We start from the raw sequence: 19,027 nt of genomic DNA, 5'->3' as shown, positions 1-19,027 counted from the left end.
GTTCAAGAATATGAAAAACGTAAAAAAAATTACAACTTGTGTTATTGTAACCATGTTACAATGCATAGTACTATAGAAATAGCACAACCTCACACTATGTGCTAAAAATTCCATAGTCGGGGCGGACCTACCGGCGGTGCAGCAAGTGCGGCTGCCCCGAGCTCAAGGTTAGGAGGCCCCACTGAGATTTTGTCCCGAGATCCTGGAGGGCGGACTGTGCCGGGGGCCCATTAAAAACGTCCGCCATACCTGAAAACAAAAAAAATTTTTAGGAGTTGGCGATACTTTGCTGCTGCCGCTTTTGAAAAGTCAGAACTGTCTCAAAAATTGTCTCCTTTTAAATATACATCTTGGTATTTAAAGGCTCAATTGTCTCATGCTCTAGGAGCACTAGACTGCACCTAATATGATGTTTACACACCCAACTATTGATTAGTTACTCAGGGCAACCAGCATGGCACTTACCACATTATTGCTCTTGTTCTATTTTGTATCATTCATGTGCCCTTTTGTTATTGCTTCATGTTCTGAAACTGTTTTATTTTGCACAAAAACCTTTTAATAAAATTTATTTGAAGAAAAAAAAAAACGGCTGCCACAGTGGCGATCACTCTGGTCAGCTCTCCCCTCTACGGCCGCTCTGTAGATGCAGCGTCCAGGGAGGAGAAAGCTGATTCACTGATCAGGCTCATCAGCGGCCACCTGCAGTTTCCTTCATCCACGTCAGCTGCTATGAGCTGGGAGGGAGACTGCAGCATCACCATTGGCCAGTTGATAGCAGGAGAGCGGGCCCTGAAGAGAGGGACAAGGAGGCAGCTGGAGGCTTCATGCTGGACTGGAGGCTTCCCCACAAAACATGCAGGAAACATTGCTGCACCCCAAACACCACCCAGAGAGGAAGAGGGCATGAGGGCAGAGCACCTGAATTAGGACATCAGCTGAACTGTTTGCATTGTAAGTCTATGTTCTTTCTGCGTCACGCTGCTGACTTGTGCACTCTGAGTCACACCACTGACCACTGCACCACACCACTGACTTCTGTACTATGCTTCACACCTCTGACCTGTGCGTCACACCGCTGACCTTTGCACCTTGCCAATTTAATTTTTAAAATTGATTCAGCTGCATTGGGTCCCACACAGCAGCCTTTTAGGGAACCACGTGGCGCCTGCTTACAGGGCTTCTGCCTCCTGCACATCTCCCCCTCCTATGACCTTCCGCACCCCTCCTGAGATCTTCTGCCTGAGAAATCAGGCCGGCACCCCGGAATAGAGTGGCAGCATAGGGTATGTACCAAATTAATTTACTATTATTCTGCATTTTCAGAATAAAACATTGGTGCCTAGAGAGTGTTGATCTTGAGCTGAATTGTTTAATTAGCAATGTAATTTGTAATTATTAGTACTAGTAATTATCCACTTCCATCTCCATTCTAGTAATAAGGTGTAATTAGTTATATCCATTTTTATACTTTTAGCCCTTTCTCTTTTAGGAAATATATTATGTATGTAAAATGCTAATAATGGATATGAACATGATTGTGAAATGAATATGCAAAAAAAACTAATTATGTTTGCAATAGATACATTTGCCTCATGTCCCTTGAGAAAGCTGACCTGCGAAACGCGTTGTGGCAAAGCAATGCATGCCACGATCCAAATCATATCCATATGAATGGACTGCAAATTAAGAAATGTAAGTATATACTGTTATAAAATATGAATAGATAAATGTGTAATATGCTGTGTGGCAGCATTAGGCAAAATTAAGGAGAATGTACATGCAAACATGGTTTTGTATCATGATATATTAACTTTTTTTATATGGCATGAATTGATGTTGATTTTATCTAAGGAATAAGTCTGATGCCTCTTAAAACCCCATAATATTTAGTAAATTGTAAACTATTAAGTTAGTGGTCATCTCTTTAGAGGGGGTAGATCAACCACAAAATCCATAGAAATTGACCCCCAATGTTGTGATGGGACTGGAAGAGTTTGGAGTAAACCCAGAAGGGAAGATCGGGGGTGTCTTATTACGTGCACAAGTCAGAAATGAAGCAACATCTTTTTTTGCATCTTTTTTGTAACCAGGCCACCAAAAGGAAAGTTCTTCCATCTTTGTGGCCCCAAAATGCCCTGCAAGTTTAGAGTCATACACTAGCCTGAAGACCTCTACCTGAGCAAATTCGGCTACATAGAGACAATGGTCTTGAGTCCAAAAGCCGTTCTTAAAGGCGAGTTTAATGTCCTTGGGAGGGTGGTTGAGGAGTGGGTCATTATTGTAGCCATCTTTAAGTATATACAGGAACTCTTTGGAATTCGTGGCTCCTAGGAAGTTTTTTGAGGCAGGATGGTACAATCAGGGTTGCTTTCCTGAAGGGGCTCAGACAAAGTCAGTGATAAGGCATCTACCTTTCCATTTCTTGACCCAGGTCGATATGTGATAACAAAGTTGAACCTGCAAAAGAACAAAGCCCACCGTGCTTGTCAAGAGGACAGTCTTTTGGCAGAGTCAGTGAGCACAGTCACAGGGTGATTGGCCCCCACCTGCAGATGTCTCCATTCAGAAAAGGCTTCCTTAATCACCCACAATTCTTTATTTCCAATGTCATAATTCTTTTCAACAGAAGACATTAAACAAGAGAGGTAAGCACAGCAATGCAGCTGCATCTTGTCTCCTACTCGCTGAGAAAGAATAGCTCGCACAGCAGAATCTGAAGCATCCACTTCCACAATGAAAAGTAATTGAGGATCTGGATTTACCAATATTTGTGCAGAAGTGAAAAGAGCCTTTAGTTTGCTAAAAGCAAACCTGTGCCTCAGGTGACCATGAAAAGTGCTGTCCTTTCTTTGTTAGCTGGGTGCTATCACCTTGGAGAAGTCCTGTATACATTTTCTGTAAAAGTTGGCAAGTCCAACACATCATTGAAGTTCCTTAAAGTGATATTAAGTCACATTTGTTTCCTCCCCCCTATGGGCTGGTGTAAGGACTTACCTTAAATAATACCTCTTGATCAGATCATCTTCTTCTTTCCAGTAGTTTTCAGGAGTCCCTCCAGTGCTGATGGCGGTCTTTGATCCAGCGATGACTGCTCTGTCTTCTGTGTCCCACGGAGTCTTTGCGGATGCATGCTGCCGGGCTGCCCGCATTGACTTACTCTGTGTCTCTCCTCTTCTCCCAGCCGAAGATCTCTACTCTGCATGCGCCCGCCCCATGATCCTTCGCGGCCGCTCGGACGGGAAACGCGCGGCAGAGACACAGGTAAGTATTACAATTTTTGGTAACTTTTTAAATTTTTTCATGTTTCTGCATCTATGTACTGCTTGCTAGCAGTACATATATGCAAAAAAGGTTTATTTGTACTTTAATGTTTCTAGAGTAGGCCACTCCACAACTGCTTTGATCTTTTCAGAGTCCATGGTCAACCCATCTGGAGAAGTTGTGTAACCCAAAAACCTGATCTGGGTTTTTTCAAACTCGCATTTCTCCAATTTGATGTAAAGTTGATTCTGCCTCAGTTGTTCAAGAATTATGGAAACATGCTTGCAATGCTCCTGTAGATTATTTGAAAAGATAAGGATCTCACCAAAATAGGCAATAACATAATGGTCTAGAAGATCTCATAGCACATCATTGATAAAATGTTGAAATTTTGCTGGGGCCTTACAAAGGCAAAATGGCATGACCAAAGACTCAAAATGTCAATATATGGTCCTGAAAGCGGTTTTCCATTCATCCCCTTGACAAATGCAGTTCAGGAATTAGAGTGGATGGTTCTTAATAGTGATTGTATTTAATTCCCTGTAATCAATGCATGGTCCTTGTTTTCAACAAGGAACAGGGCTGCCCCTGCAGGAGACGCTGAGTGTCTGATGAAACCCTTCTTTAAATTCTCATCCAGAAACTCTCTAAACACCTTTAACACCTTTAGCTCAGACAGAGAGTAAATGTGGCCAAAAGGTAATTCTGCCCAGGTAGCAGCTCTATGGGACAATCATAATGAAGAGGCATTTTTCTTATCACAGACATCCTGGAATTCACTGTATTGTGGAGGGAACTTGTCATACTGTGGAGTACATACTTCCTCAACATGTGATTCCTTGATCAGGTAAGATTGGCAACGTTCTTTACAAAATTCTTTACAATGAATGGAAGTAAAAGTTATACACTATCTCTCCCTGTTTATGGAAGGATTAGGAGTAGAAAAACAAGGGATGCCCAGAATAATAGGACATTTTGGTGATTTAAATCAGCTGAAAACTGATGGTCTCACTGTGGTCAGGCTCAATTTGCAGTTTAAGAGGAACAGTCTCATGGGTAATTGGCCCTGAAGATAAGGGTGAACCATCCACAGTCTCCATATTAATAGGTAAAGATTTATTTCTCATTTGTATATCATTACTAGGGAGTCTCCCACTATTAGATAGCGGCTCCCTGACACCTGTGAGAGAGGCATTTTATCGCGGAAATGTTTACTCTGCTCTCTCTAGTAAACCTTTCTGGTAAGGTAACAGTTTTCTTATTTGGGTGAGGTTTCAGAGTGAAGCTTTCCTCCTTGAAGGTCATGTGATATTTAGAGCAGCCTCAGAACGAGGCTGGGCTCTCAGAAGGAAGAGGTTTGCTGCACAGAGAGGGTGGACATAAAAGCCGGCGAGGATAGTTGAATGGTGATATCACTGTTGGATTCACTTAACATTAGACTACTATTGCGAGGAGCAGGGGCGTATTTGCCGCGAGGCAAACAAGGCGTTTGCCTTGGGCGGCACTCCCCAGAGGAGCGGCGAAAATGCCGCAGCCCGGCAGCCTCATGAAGTAACAAGGCAATCGGAGACCAGGAGGAGTCGGCCAGGAGGATGCAGCGAGCGGATGGTGAGCTGGAGGCAGCGGGGGACGGTGAGCAGGAGGCAGCCGCAGCAAGGGACGTCAGTAGAAGGGGATGGGTCCGGGACGGTGAGGAGGAGGCGGGTCCGGGACGGTGAGGAGGAGGCGGGTCCGGGACGGGTCCCCGCAGCTTTGATCGGGCTATGTGGGAGGAGGAGGCGGCAAGAAGGGGGCGGAGGAAGTTGGTTCCCTTAATCGCCTGTCGGGACCCTGAAGAAAGGGAGTGAGGGAGGGAGAATCTGTAATGTGGGGCCGATCTGTTGATGCAGCATAGGGTGGGGGATGTGTGGCTGTTGGGGGATGTGTGGCTGTGCAGCATGGGAGTGCAATCTTAATGCAGGATGTGGTGGGGGAGGGCGGGATGTGTCACCATGGGGGCTACTGCAATCATTGTGCCGACCACCCGCAGACATTGCCTTGCCGTCATAAAGGTCGGCGATAGAGCAGCCGTAATATGCTGTGAATGGCTGGAATCTTCTCCGGAGGTAAAGACACCGAGGCTTGGGCAGTGTTTATGCGAGCACCTAAGTAAACCAGGTCTTGTGTAGGCATCAGGTGGCTCTTTTTCATGTTGATAAGCCATCCAAAGTCCTTGAAAGTTGAAAGAACAAGCTGTCGGTGACAGAGCAGTCGTTCTCGATCCTGACTGAATAGAAAGACATCGTCCAGATAGTGGTATATTCGCACACCCTGTTCCCGAAGGAACACGACTAGGGCGAGGAGAATTTTGGTGAAACTTTGTGGAGACGTCGTTAGGCCGAAAGGCAGGCAGACGGATTGTAGGTGAAGTTGTGCCACTGCAGAATGCAGAAACTGGTGATAGAGCGGATGCACGGGTACATGATAGTAAGCGTCTTTTAAATCTATCGACACCAGCCAATCTTTGGGCCGCACAATCTTTAATATGGTTTGCAGGGACTCAAACTTGGAGAGAGAGAGAGAGAGAGAGAGAGAGAGAGAGAGAGAGAGAGCCAACCGAGATGACTGCGAGCATCCTGGATGAGTAAAGACTTCCTATCAAGGACCCAGCCGACTTCCCTTACTGCGCCTGAAGAGGGATAGAGGACGCCCAGCATCTGCTATGAGTTTCATCTGTTCCAACTGACCTGAGGATTGGTGAGAGGCCTTTGGCCACATTGAGAACCTGTTTGCTGCTCATACCTGCACTACAGTAAGGGCCCCAACGCTGGCTAGTTTAGGACACCACTACTGGCCAGTAGTCTAGGAGGGGTTAGGCATTGCCAAAGGGAAGCCTTAAAGGGGCACACACCCCATTACAGAGAGGACATTTAAAGACAATTGGCCTCATACAGCAGATAAAGTGCTAAATGTGCAGCACTAAAAGGTGATAATTAAGTAAAAATCTTTAAATCAGGTGTAAACAATATCACAACAAGTAATATAATTATAAAGTGTTATAGTGCAAAAATCAACTGAACAGCAGTGTTCAAACAATAGTGATGGGCTATTAAATAGCTATTAAATGGCCTCAGTGTAAACAATGAATTCACTCTTTTGTCACCCTAATGGTAATAATTTCAAAAAGTGCATAAATAACTGTAAACGGCTGTTTGTCAGCCTAAACAATAGAATTAAATCAGTCCCAGATGGTGATCCATTTATCATAAAAGCAAGTGCAATATCATTGATATAATTCAATGTGAGTTCGATGAAAGCTTCAAACAAATGTTTCAAAATGTTGAATAAATTCTTCCCACACCACTGTGCTTCAAATGTCCACGAATGCCCCCTCTGGGGTGCACACTCACCCCACTGCTGAGGTGATAAAGCAGTATTAACAGATCAGAGGGTCCACGTCCCTGGTATCTCTCCCGGCAATGTCCCGTCAGTCATAGGTTTATAAAATTAAAAAAGAAACCTCCTCATGGTGTGGTAGGCATAAACGTTTATTGCAAAAAACATAAAAAAACTTAGTTAAAATCGAGAAAACCGGCCGGTAAAATGCAGCGTCTAGATCGTCTGCAACTTCCTGGTTGGACGTGGTATCAACTAGAATAGAACCGCCCCGACGCGTTTCGTTATGGATGACATCCTCACGGGGTCACAGGTCTATCCATTGATACCACTTTGGAGCTTATATAGCCAATGTTGTAATCATTACCTAAAAGCTACCACTAGATGTCCTCGTAGTACATCAATCATTTAAGAGTTATTTTAAAAGGCAAACAAATACATCTTTCTACAGCAATATTATATCATATTATACAGCATATATCATATTATACAGCATACTCATTTTATTGACTTTTATTTTTTTTTATTTATATTTATTTTTTTGCACTTATTGTTATTGCTATTATAACAATGCCCCTATATTAGCAAAGGCACACTGACAGGTCCTCTTTATGGAGACATTAGGGGTCTCTGGGACCCCTAATGTCACCTGTGGACCCCAAAAGAAGCTGATGAAGCAGAGATGACTGACAGGTGAACGCGAACGAGCACATATAGGCGATCGGCGGGCTATGGAGCCGCTGATCGCCACACACTGGTGGTATAGAAGCGGCAAAATGGGCATTAGACCTTTTTTACGAATATAAAGCAGAACAAAAATAATTTATTATACAGTGCTTGGAGTTTGCCATGTCAAAGAACTTATTTTGGTACGATAGTGAATACTATCTTCAAAAAAGGGGAGTGGCCATGGGCGCAAAATTCGAGCCCAGTTTGGCCAACCTATACATGCCCAAGTGGGAGGAAACCTATGTTTTTGAGAAGAGGATCCAGAATATAAAACTGTGGAGATGATATATAGATGACGACATCATAGTTATATGTGAGGGGGATGTAGATTCCCTTCAAATATACCTGGGATCTCTTAACTCTAACGAATACAATCTCTCTTTCACCAACACCAGGGTCACAATTTTATTACCAAAACCCATTTTAAGGCAACTGACAGAAACGGGTATATTCCTGTTTTCAGCGGTCATCACCCCATGTGGCTGAAAGGAATCCCTAAAGGTCAGCTCACCCGAATCAAATGAAATTGTACAAAGGAGGAAGATTTTGTTGAACAATCAGGAATTTTGGTAGAGAAATTTAAAGAAAAAGGGTACAATACTAACGATTTGGGGAAAATACAAGCAGAAGTGCAGAATAGAGATAGATTTAAATTACTAAAGCCAGCTGTAAGCTCAAAAACCCCTCCACCTCTTTTATTCATTACTAATTTTCAGCTCAATATAAACAGGTTAAAAATATTCTTACTAAACACTAGCACATACTAAAAAGAGACCGAACTCTAGGCCCGATCCTCCCCAACAAACCTAAAATAGTCTATAGACGGGCACCGAATCTTAGGCAGAGATTGGTTAAAAATGTAATTGATCCACCTAAAGAAAAAATAACCCTGTTTGATGGCATAGGATTCTACCCATGCAAATATTGCATTAGTTGTAGAACAACAGGCACAAGGAAAAAGATTACAGAGTTCAGATCTAACACTACAAATAAAGATTAGGAAGTTTGTGTCATGCCATAGTAGATATGTAACTTACCTTTTAGAATGTCCTTGTGGACTTCAGTATGTCGGAAGAACTTCCAGACAGCTGAAACACAGACTTGAAGAGCATGTTAATAATATTAAAAAGGGGTATAACAATCATAGTCTTTCCAAACATTTTAAAATCTTTCACAATTGTGATCCAAAACTACTTAAAATTGTGGGAATAGATAAAGTGGAAAAACATTGGAGAGGCACTAACCTCATACAGAAAGTGTCACAAAATGAATCCAAGTGGATTTTTTTACTTGACACCATGGTTCCCAAAGGATTGAATATAGAATTTGATTTGAATTGCTTTCTGACCAATAAATAGCTGCCAATATACCCCCTTCTTTAATATATATTTTTAATATACCTTTTTAATATGCCTTTCTAATACATCTCTTTATCTTTTTACATGAATCATTGTGTCTCTTTATATGATGATCACCATATAAAATGGTTGTTGTAAATGTTATAATATGAGTATGCTGTATAATATGAAATGCTGTAGAAAGATGTATTTGTTTGCCTTTTAAAATAACTCTTAAATGATTGATGTACTACGAGGACATCTAGTGGTAGCTTTTAGGTAATGATTACAACATTGGCTATATAAGCTCCAAAGTGGTATCAATGGATAGACCTGTGACCCCCTGAGGACATCATCCATGACGAAACGCGCCGGGGCGGGTCTATTCTAGTTGATACCACGTCCAACCAGGAAGTTGCAGACGATCTAGACGCTGCATTTTACCGGCCGTTTTCTCGATTTTTAACTAAGTTTTTTATGTTTTTTGCAATAAACGTTTATGCCTACCACACCATGAGGAGGTTTCTTTTTTAATTTTATAAACCTATGATGGACGGGACATTGCCGGGAGAGATACCAGGGATGTGGACCCTCTGATCTGTTAATACTGCTTTATCACCTCAGCAGTGGGGTGAGTGTGCACCCCAGAGGGGGCATTCGTGGACACTTGAAGCACAGTGGTGTGGGAAGAATTTATTCAACATTTTGAAACATTTGTTTGAAGTTTTCATCGAACTCACTTTGAATTATATCACTGATATTGCACTTGCTTTTATGATAAATGGATCACCATCTGGGACTGATTTAATTCTATTGTTTTGTTTAGGCTGACAAACAGCCGTTTACAGTTATTTATCATTATTTATGCACTTTTTGAAATTATCCCCATTAGGGTGACAAAAGAGTGAATTCATTGTTTACACTGAGGCCATTTAATAGCTATTTAATAGCCCATCACTATTGTTTGAACACTGCTGTTCAGTTGGTTTTTGCACTATAACACTTTATAATTATATTACTTGTTATGATATTGTTTACACCTGATTTAAAGATTTTTACTTAATTATCACCTTTTAGCGCTGCACATTTAGCACTTTATCAATTTTGACCCTAGGGTTCATAGCGCAGCAGCTTTTATACTATATCCACCCACAAGCGCAGATTTTACAATTTTCTATTCTGACAGCAGATAGCTGCAGTTACTGAGTTGCAGAGTGCCTCAGCCTGTTGCTACACATTATTGTTGGTGATTATTGTTGGCAGAGAAACAGCCCCAAAGCATAATGTTTCCACCTCCATGCTTCACTGTAGGGATGGTGTTCTTAGGGTCATAGTCAGCATTTTTCTTCCTCCAAACACGGCGAGTCGAGTTAATGCCAAAGAGCTAAATTTTGGTCTCATCTGACTTTGACTGCAGCACTTTCTCCCATTCCTTCTCTGAATCATTTAGATGTTCATTGGCAAACTTGAGACGGGCCTGTACATATGCCTTCCATATGCAGGATCTCAATCCATGGCGGTGTATTGTGTTACCAATGGTTTGTTTGGCGACTGTGGTCCCAACTGCCTTTGTATCATGTGTTTTTTCTGAATTTTTGGTTGATATTCTGTCTCTATCATTTAAAATACACCTATGATAAAAATAATAGACCGTTAATTTCTTTGTAAGTGGGCAAACCTACAAAATCTGCAGGAAATCAAATAATGATTTTCCTCACTGAAAATATAAAATCTTTATAGCCATCGGCTATTTTAAATTGCAATAGCCAATAGCAAGCTGGCTATCAATCAGCAGAGGTGGACCTGAAGTTCTCCTTCAGGTCCTCCTCTTCTGATTGACAGCAGCAGTGGGCGGTTGCAATGGCCAGCCTGCTTTTGGCTATTCATTCCTATGCTATCTGTTGTTTTTTCTTTTTTATTCTGATGGTGGCAGCTGTCAAAATAAAAAACAAAAAAAGCAGAAAGAGCGCCTCCCTGAAATATGAAGGGCTCCTTCCTGAAATAAGGTTTTGCAGTTTGTGATGTCTGTTGTCCCCACAGTGTGTTGGAAAGCACAAGTGATCATACTAAAATATTTTGGTTATGGTCCTATTTAGAAGGTGAACAGACTTGGGTGATACAGGAGCAGGCTTTGCACAAACTTTGTTCATTGATCACCTGCATATGTGGAGTGAAACACTGGGACACACCTATGATAAATGGATCACTTCACAGTGTTATAATATGTTTCTACATGGGACTCTTCATATAATAACTTGTTGGCAGACACTTTTTTTGTATTTGTTGTTGTAGTGTTCACTAATCTAATTGTGAATATTTAACTAGCTGCTGACCCTTAAATGTGAAAATACACACAAAAAATCTATATAATAGTGCAGCACTATAGAAAACAGCGATTCAAAATATATATACCACAGAATATACACTCAGCGGCCACTATTAGGTACACCTTGCTAGTACCGGGTTGGACCCCCTTTTGCCTTCAGAACTGCCTTAATTCTTCTTGGCGTAGATTTAACAAGGTGTTGGAAACATTCCTCATAGATTTTAGTCCATATTGACATGATAGCATCACGCAGTTGCTGCAGATTTGTCGGCTGCACATCCATGATGCAAATCTCCCGTTCCACCACATCCCAAAGGATTGGATTGAGATCTGGTGACTGGAGGCCATTGGAGCACAGTGAACTCATTGTCATGTTCAAGAAACCAGTTTGAGATGATGTGGGTACACTGTGGTCATAAAGGGATGGACATGGACAGCAACAATACTTGGACCTCATCTGGGTTCCCCCTTATTTAAGGGGTATGCTGATCTTAATAAGCCTGCCTGCACCCCCACAACCAATGCCCCAGGGCTCGTGGGGAAGAGGCCCTTGTCCCCATCGTGACTAGTATGACTTTGAGGGGGAACCCCACGTGCTTTTTTTTTTTTAAATGGGGTACCTCCTAAAATTCCTACCAGACCGTAATTGTCTGGTATGACTTTTGGGGGGAACCCCAGGCTTTTTTATTTTTTTTATTTAAATGTGGTCCCTTCTAACATTCGTACCAGACCTAAAGGGTCTGGTATTGTTTTGGAGGGGGAACCGCACACTTTGTTTTTTCTTTTATAAATGTAATTTGTGCTGCAGCAGGTTCTATACATCATACAGATGTGCCACTTTACAGGTAGTTTAAGGGGACCCCTTTTAATTAATGTTAAAATCACTGCTCCTTTAAAAACTGTATTTTTAAAAAGTATTTTTTGCATTGATACATGTCCCCTAGGGCAGTACCCGAATCCCCATACTCTTTTAATCGTCCCATAGACTTTCATTGAGTTCGAAGTTCGAGTTTGAACTTTTTCCATGTTCTAAAGTTCGGCCCATCATTACCCTTGACCTCACAAACACATTCTATGCATCAACAGTATAATAAACAATTTTACAAACATCTTTTTCAAGAACATTAATTCATCACATAATGTCATTGCAATAAGTTTCCTGAAGTCTTGAATAGATGTGCCGTGGGTCCAGCCTTCTATGCATTTTGCTAAAAGTTTCCTCAGGAAGATAAGAGGCTGCCTGTAATGTTTAAATATTGTGGGTATAAATGCATATAGCCACCACACACCACACACCACACACCACACACCACACACCACACACCACCATACACCACACAATACTAGACAAAATTACATAATCTTATTTGGGGTACTTAGTGGTGAATAAGTCCACATCTCCGGAGGACAGTACCCATCGCAGGAAACATAGGGAGAAGGGGGGCGTAAAGAGGTACCAAGACAGAAGAGGCTAGATAGATGGATACTGTAAATGGATAATTGTGATATTTGTGGAAGTTATTTGATGAAAATATTCCCTCTCAGTTTAAGCCTTGAAGAGCAGCCCCCAGCATGCTCTCCTGAAGTTAAGTGTTTTTTTCATTTTTTTTTTCAGTATGTGAATGTTGTTTATGACTTAAGTTAAATGAAATCATATTATGGTCACTGGTACCCAGATGTTTTTTTATATGAATATTTGTAATAAGCTCTGCATTGTTTGAGATTACCAGATGCAGCAGAGCATCATTTCTAGTTGGGGCTTCTACAAACTGTACCATAAAATTGTCATGCAATAAGTTTAGAAATGTCTACCCTTTTGCTGTTCCAGCAGTACCATTATGCCAGTCAATGTCAGGATAGTTAAAATCTCCCATTAATATTACTGTCCCCGCCCTTGAGTCTTGATCTCTCCATTAACGCTGGGGGCCTGTAACAAACTCCAACAATTACCTTTGCATTATGCATACCAGTATACAACTCCACCCATAATGCCTCGGCACCATATCACTCACCATCAACAAAGTCCTCTTTCACACTCACTTTTAGATCACTTCTCACATAGAGACAAACCGCGCCACCTTTTACCCGGTCTCTCCGAAAAATAGCATAGCCAGGAATATTAGCAGCCCAATCATGTGAATAACAAAGCCAAGATTCAGCAATACCAATTATATCATAGTTCTCCTCATGCACCAAAGCATCCATCTTCCAGCCCTCCACAAACACTACCTCCTCTACCTACATAGGGGGGATGGGGGGGGGGAGAAAATGTTTTAATTCATGAATAGACTCTTGTTAATTGAAGACAGTAGTACAACTTTAAAATGCCTGATTAATAAAAATATAATAGAACATAACCTTATCAATTGGGTCGTAAATGCATTATTTAGGCAAAATGATCTCAAATTACTTTCTATCCTAATTTACCAGATTGAATGAACAAGACTTCCTATACTCAAAAAACTGAAGCAACATCTAAAGCCAATAAAAATATCAAAGCATAACATAAAAAGAAACAAGAAAATTTACGACTACCTCTCCCGCCGAGCCCTCTGGACTCATTCCACCATAACCTGATGTCAGAGGCCGGGGTGGGCCTATGGCCTGCGCATTTGTCCGAATCAATAGCACATCATAGTAGAAGGTTTCCCACCACCTTGGCAGGGCCCCTCCCATTCCAGCTCGTTCAGGCTATGGGATGGCAGCAGCTGCTCGGTCGCCGCCCACCCCACCCCCGCTCGCAAGAAAATCTAAAAGAAGCTCCCGCTTTAGGAAGAGGGCAAATTAAAAACATGCAGAGACAGAAGGACCATCTCTGTGCCTGAGGTATCAACCCCAAGGGGGTGAAGGTCCAGGCACAGACCACCCCCCTCGTGAATATAGATGTCAATAGGGGGCCGGCCCCAACATATTATCCAGTGCGAGTAGGACAATGCCCAAGGACGTGGACGATTCAACACTTAACCATAACTTATTCATCTTTGTATGATATAACAAAGTATAGTATTATTAATTGTAACAATATTATATAGTATATAGTAACTGTCATTTAATGCATTACAATATGGCACAATGCATGCTTATCAACAAAATGTCAAGCCATCAAGCTCTAAACCACAATTCCTAATTCTACAACCAGGGCATACTATAGACTAAATTTAAAAATTATATAGATATATAGAAATGAAAGATGAATAGAAGTGATTAAATAACTAGGTTGTGAAGAACACTGATGATGACATGATATAATGTGCATTTATGTGTAAAGATATTAAGTCATATGTAGCTGAACCAGGGGCTCACTGGCAACTTTTAGCCCAGGGGGCAAGTACAACCCAGAGGCCCATGGTGCAGTAACTTGGCCCCCCTCCCGCTCTGCCTCTTTCCCGCCTTTTCCACGCCCCTGTCTGCTACTTTTGCCATCCATGTAACGGTAGTGTGAATGGTCGGGTGATGTGAGGATTCCTAGTAAATCCATGAAAGGGGTGACTGGCTGGGGGATGGTGCTCTCCTCCCACTGGGCTCCCTACATGGTTCTGGGCTTACTCCGCTCCATGTCCACTACTTAGGCACTCTCGGCCACTGTAGACCACCACTGGCTGTCCATGCTTCTGGGCTGTGAGCTGTGGGAGGATAGTGGGAGGGGCCGGACAGTGTCAAAGTCAGTGTTCTATAATTTTTCTCGACCCTATACATTTTCTCGATTGTGTCACTTCCAGTGGGGCCGAGTCATCCGAATCAGCTGTTTTCATGACCCCCTTTCTTCATGACATGCACACCTGGAAGTGACGCGGTAGAGAAATTTATCGGTTGAGGAAAATTAAAGCACACTGGTAGTGTAGGGATGCCTCGTCAGTGCTGTGCGTGTGTACGACTGCTGCGACCCTGGTAGTTCTGCCACTAACTCCAAGCTGTAGAGGGACTACAAATCTCAGCACATTATACAACAATGTAGAATACCATCAGCTATAGAGGAATATAAATCTCAGAAATACATTGTACAGCATTGCAGAATGGCATTGGCTATAGAGAACTACAATTCCTAGCAATACCATTATACAGCAATGCAGAATACCATCAGCTATAGAGGACTATAAATCCCAGCAATAATGACTACCAACAGCTATAGAGAACTACAATTCCCAGCAATACCATTATAAAGCAATGCAGAACAACATCAGCTATAGATAACTACAAATCTCATGAATACATATTACAGCAATAATGAAGCTACATACTCTGTTGCTCTGGGTTCGCGCACCCGATGTCTCCAGGGTCTCAGGGGGGTTGTGCGGGCTCTCACCAGGGGCCCAGAGAGTTTAACGGGTGCGTGTGGGTGCAGCAGTGGCGGCTCCCTAATTAGGCTCTCAGGTAGCCAATGCGGACTGTCAGGGTGTTAGGGTGACCATTTATCTAGAGCTGCAGCTAACGATTATTTTCAAAATCAATTAGTTAGCCGATTATTGAATTCGATTAACCGGTTAATCGGGATAAAAAAAAATGGCTCCAGTGTGATGGACTACTTGTTTGCATTGAGATTGTAGTCCATCACAGGAGCAAGCTTGGAGCGGTGGAAGAAAAAAAAATGTGGTGTGCAATATAGTGAAATGGAAAGTGTAAAATTATACAGCAATCAATGCAAAATGGCACCGGCTATAGAGGACTACAAATCCCAGCAATAGTACATTATACAGCGCAATGCAGAATACCTCCAGCAATAGTAAAATATAGCTGGCGGTATTCTGCATTGTGCTGCATAATGTACTATTGCTGGGATTTGTTGTAGTCCTCTATAGCTGGTGGTATTCCGCATTGCGCTGTATAATATATTATTGCTGGGATTTGTAGTCCTCTATACAGTGCAATGCAGAATACCACCAGGTATAGAGGAGTACAACAAATCCCAGCAATAGTACATTACACATACAGTGTATAATGTATTGCTGGGATTTGTATTCCTATGTATAATATACAGCACCATGTACCATCAGCTATAGAGGAATATAAATCCCAGCAATACAATATATAGAGCACCATGTGGGGGTGGGGTTCAGGCTTACCTGAGCAGTCTTCCAGCAACTGGCTTCTGAGATCGGGCCTGTCTGTCGGCGGCTGTTTTCCCCCCACGCCTGCTCCTCCTTACTTTTCTTGAGTCCCTGTGCCGATCATGGATGTAGGCGGGCGGTGAGTGTGAGGCGGGAGGAGGTGTGGAGCGTGGATGCAGGCGGGCAAGTCTAGCAGCGGCAAGCGTGAGGCGGGGAGGAGGTGTGTAGTGTGGATGCAGGTGGGTGGGTCTAGCAGCAGGAAGCGTGAGCTGGTGAGGAGGTGCGGCGTGTGGAGCGTGGATGCAGGAGGGTGGGTCTAGCAGCAGGAAACGTAAGGCGGGAAGGAGGTGCGGCGTGTGGAGCGTGGATGCAGGCGGGTGGGTCTAGCATCAGCAAGCGTGAGGCGGGGAGGAGGTGCGGCACGCGGCGTGTGTAGAGCCGTAAACAGGGCCAACTAATCGAAAGCCGATAATCGATGAATGAAAACTTGGAGAACTTTTTCAACCATCGATTATAATAAAATTAGTCGATTAGTTGTTGCAGCTCTAAATTCATCCCTGATTTCTGGGGACAGTCTCCAGATTGAGGACACAGTCCCCTGACAAATTATGTCCCCAGGAACATAAAATAAAACATTTTTTTTTTTAATACTCACCTGATCCCTGGATCCACCAACAAGCGCAGCCTCCCATCCCCCACGCTGTCAGAAGCTTGTGCGCGCTGTGTGCAGCTTCTCAGAAGATACGCTATTAGCGTAGTGAGGAAGCTGGCTGCGCATTTTGCAAAGTGCCCACTACGCTACTAGCGTATCTTCTCAGAAGCTGCACACGGCGTGCGCAAGCTTCTGACAGCGTGGGAGACGGGAGGCTGCACTTGGCGGTGAATCAGGTGAGTATTACATTTTTTATTTTATTTTATGTTCCCAGGGACAAAAATGTGTCACCTTACCTTACCCTGCTGGTCAGTGGGGGCTCCCTGGTGGTCAGTGGGGACTCACTGGACCCTGGTTGTGGGTGGGGGGGCCGGCTGTGGCCGCAGCTGCAGTGGCTACCTCTCTCTGCCTCCTCTCTGCCACATGCATCCAGCCGGCCAGCCTGCCCACATCAGATGCGGCTCTGTACTCGGCGCCCACTCGCTCCTCAAGGCTGACCTCTGGAGGCCCACGTGGGCGGCCCTCTATAGTGCCTGATACAGCCAGCCCAGATCGCACCCATGCAATCCGGGCTGGCTGGAACTAATCAGGCACTGTAGAGGACCGCCTGTGGGGGCCTCCAGAGGTCATCCTTAAAGAGCGAGCGGCCGCCGAATACAGAGCTGTGCAAGCGGCAGAGAGGCAGCGGAGGGAGGGATCCACAGCACCGGAGGCTTCTTTTAGCAGGGGCCAGTGACGGGCCCCCTGACGGCTGCGGGCAGGGGGCATTTTTAAAGGCAGCAGAGAGGCCCGGGGGGCAATTGCCACCCTGCCCCCTGGCCCAGTCCGCCCCTGAGCTGAACCTCCACTCAATTGGCTCACACCCCCTTGTAATGCATTAACAACACAATTGGAAAGGTTATGTTCTATCATATTTTTATTAATCTGGCTTTTTAAAGTTGTACTACTGTCTTTAATACTATTCATTAATTAAAACTTCTTCTCCCCCCTCCCCCCTATTTAGGTGGAGGAGGTAGTGTTTTTGTTATATTTTTGATATTATAATTGACAGTATCCATGGATGGTGAACTAGCCTCTTCTGTCAGTACCTCTGTACATCCCCCATCTCCCTATGGGTACTGTCCTCAGGAGATGTGGATTTATTCACTACTAAGACCCCAAATAGGGTTATGTAATTTTGTCTATTTTTGTGTGGTGTATATGTTTGAATGTAAATTCTTTAAGATGGCTATATGCATTTATACCCCCAATATTTAAACATTACAGCCTCTTATCTTCCTGAGGAAGCTGTTAGCGAAACGCAGAGAAGGCTGGACCCACAGCACATCAATGCATGACTTCAGTAAGCTTATTGCAATGACATTATATGAGGAATTAAATGTTCTTGAAAAAGATGTTGGGAAAATTGTTTATTATACTGTTGATGCATAGAATGTGGTTGGGGGGTCCAGGGAGGCTTAATGCCTAAAGTCATCTTAGACAATACTGATTTGAGGGAGTTGGCATTGATACCGTACCAGCGGGATTATGCATATGCTTTTGTAGCTATATTTTATTTAATAACAAATTTTTAAATAAAGATGTATTTGTAATATAATGTGTCTTCCATGCCTAGAGTGACATTCTAGAGCCTAATTCTCCCCAGTTTTTGTTACAATTGTTGATTTAGGGGTGTGGTGTCCCGTCCTTTTGGTGGCTCAAAACCTTTTTTGTACTAAATTGAAATTCAGCAAGTCGTCTTCACCACGTCTAGATGCCTAAATGTATTGACTTGCTGCCATGTGATTGGCTGATTAGCAATTTGTGTTACCAAGCAATTGAGCAAGTGTACCTAATAAAGTGGTTGGTGACAGTAGATTAAGTAGGGATGCACCGATACCGTTTTTTCGGTATCGAGTAGTTGTGCCGATATTTTTTCCGGTACTCGCCCATACCGAATATCAATACATAAAGATCCATTAAGGAAGCCGGGAGGGGTGTAATGACTCGCCACCCAGCTTCCTGATTAGCGGAGAAGCCGACTCCATGCTCCCTCGTCACCAGGTCTCCCAGGTTAATGATTGGCCAGATTCCTGACTAATCAAAAAGCTGGGCGGCGAGTCATTACATGCTGTCCGGCTTCCTGATTAGGCGGAACGCTGGTTCCATGCTCCCTCGTCGAAGAGGGAGCATGGAGCCGGCTTCCCGAACAATCATGAAGCCGAGCAGTGTGTAATGACTTGCCACCCGGCTTCCTGATACCGGAAGTCCTGATATTGGGAAAAGTATCAGGAGCATTTGGACAAATACTCGGTATCGG

The sequence above is a fragment of the Nanorana parkeri genome, unplaced genomic scaffold (genome assembly GCF_000935625.1).
Source record: "Nanorana parkeri isolate BGI_ZX_2015 unplaced genomic scaffold, ASM93562v1 scaffold1662, whole genome shotgun sequence".
NCBI lineage: Eukaryota > Metazoa > Chordata > Amphibia > Anura > Dicroglossidae > Nanorana > Nanorana parkeri.
The sequence above is the reverse complement of the archived record's forward strand: the minus strand, read 5'-3'. Positions refer to the sequence as shown.